Below are 2,500 nucleotides of genomic sequence, written 5' to 3'. Positions count from 1 at the left end.
GAGCAGAGGTTTTCGTCTGAAATTCGTCCTTATGGAAATTTTAGGGAAACGTTCAGACTTCCCATGCACTAAAGGAAATGGGTGAGTGAAAGACAAACATCCTATACGTCATTAAAGTTTTTTTTTTCAACACAGCATTTGTATCATCGTAATTTCTGTCTTCTTCAATACTGTCCAAAAATCATCACAGTGGATATTGCAGTTCGTAATTCTGGCATTATCGTAGCGTTCAGTTGTTAATATTAATTATCATCAGTGTTTTATCATTACTTACATTATTATCTTTATCATTGTTATCAATATTATTAGTATTAGTACATTATTAGTTATAAACATTACTACTATCAGCAGCAGCATCTTCATCGTTGTTATTATGATCATCATTGGTAATTTTACTATCAATGGTATTAGTAGCATTATTTTGATTAGTAGCATTATGTAAAAGGGTATATGCTAGTCAGAAAAATCGTGTTCTCAACATAAATCATACTGTTTTCTGTAAAAGGAAAATTCTTAAAAATGTATATAGTTTTTATTACTTATTACTTACTTATTACTTACTTATCATAAGGACATATTCTTTTCTCTTTTACTTACTGTTTTTAACGGACGTTTAATTTTGTTGTTGTCCTTATATTTTATACCAAGTGATTTGGGAATATTATAACATTACATCATGGACATAATTTAACAAACATAAGCGATCTAACACCAGCACCATCATGAATGATATATGACCAGTATGTTGCATACACCAAGGATAAATCAAGAAAACATTTGTGTGGCAAAAACACATCTCATTACGCTTAAAATGGGTACAAACATCCATAAGTTAAGGAAATCACCTTTTGTGGGATCCCATTTAGAGGTCTTTGTGGAAGCTTCTGTATGTAATTGGATATGAGTCTCCGAAAGCTATAAATCATGCCCATGCAAGTATATATTAACGCAATATACATTTTTGCTGTTACCTAGTCTCTGTTTACAATCATAGGGTAGGATTATTGGTGCTGGAACAAAATATCAAATATTATTGGTAGATATCAGATATATTCTGATCTTCCTCTAAAGTTATCTATCTGTATGCAAGTTTTTAATTTCTATGCCTAGTTCCATACGTGATATATAGTTATTTTTCCTTGAGTTATATCTTAACTCTTCCCTTTTTGATAGATTATACACTTAACATTACTGAGCTTACTTTCAATACTGGAGTCAGTATTAAATCTACAGTGGATCTTTTCCAGTCAAATATTCATATTGCTTACATAATTTAAAACGTATACCGATCATTAAAACATTGATTATTATTCTTCGTAGAAAAGATATCAATAGAAATGAAGATTTTCACAGTGCGAGGTGTTACTAATTTGCTAATATCATGTCTTAAATAATCCTATAACACAGATGAAGATGTAGCATCGAAAAGTGTGCAATATGCCATGCACTGTACATTGACTCATTCAAATTTAACAGTAACTACTAGAATGTAATTTTTCTTATAAGGAAGAGAATGTCTTTGTCCTCAGAATACTGTACCTTATCTAACTGTCCCAGACGTAATTCTAGGTACATTGGATCTACTCCTCGTAGGTTCAAAAAGGAATACTTGAATATACTGACAAACCAATGAGAATTCTGGACAGACAGCTATTACTCTGCTGTTTGCCATCACCCACATAAAGAGATCAACCCATTCACTCACGAGGATTGTTTACATCTACCCACAGCATCTATTAGACTCGACCTTCCTAGCTTAGAATCCCTGTACATCCTCAAGATGAAACTCGATCTAAACAAAATGCAGTCAGCTAATAGAAGTGTTTTTTTTTGTTTTTGTTTTTGTATGTGTTGAATATCTTCCTAATCTTTTCGTCAATCTTTCAATTATTTTGTTACCCATGTATCGCTGTTTAATTGGAAATATTTTCTTTCATTATGCCTCTTTTTAATGTCAATATTTTGACACTAAAGATGAAAACTACGATTCCGAAACGTTTACATATATCGCAATCTTGGATCCTTCTGTCAGCCTATGCCTATAATCAATAACATTATTCGTTTTGCATGAGTCATATAACTGTTAATGTTACATCTTGTCGAGAAAATAGATATCATACTTATCTTCCATATACAACAATTTCTAAGTAGACTATCTTTTAAACTACATATTAAAAAAAATCAAACCCTGCCGCTCTTAAATCTCAGAATAAGAATACAGTATCCAGACATACAATCCTTAAAAGCTTGACAGAAGAAAACGTTTTCAGATTTTGTGCACGTCACATTTCACATTATTCGCTCATTTCGATCCCAGTCTCTTTGTAACCTCAGCTGTAAAAAAATGTAGAAGTGTAGAAGCGAAGAGAAGACTCAACTGCCAAGCGTTTCTGCTCACACACGGCGAAGATGCTGAAATACACATTTTGTTACTGATGGATTATATACAATCGTGTTTGCAGTCGATAAACTGATATTCTAGAATACATCAATGGGAGAT

The sequence above is a fragment of the Penaeus chinensis genome, chromosome 9 (assembly GCF_019202785.1).
Source record: "Penaeus chinensis breed Huanghai No. 1 chromosome 9, ASM1920278v2, whole genome shotgun sequence".
In the NCBI taxonomy this organism is placed as follows: domain Eukaryota; kingdom Metazoa; phylum Arthropoda; class Malacostraca; order Decapoda; family Penaeidae; genus Penaeus; species Penaeus chinensis.
Note: the sequence above shows the minus strand (reverse complement) of the source record.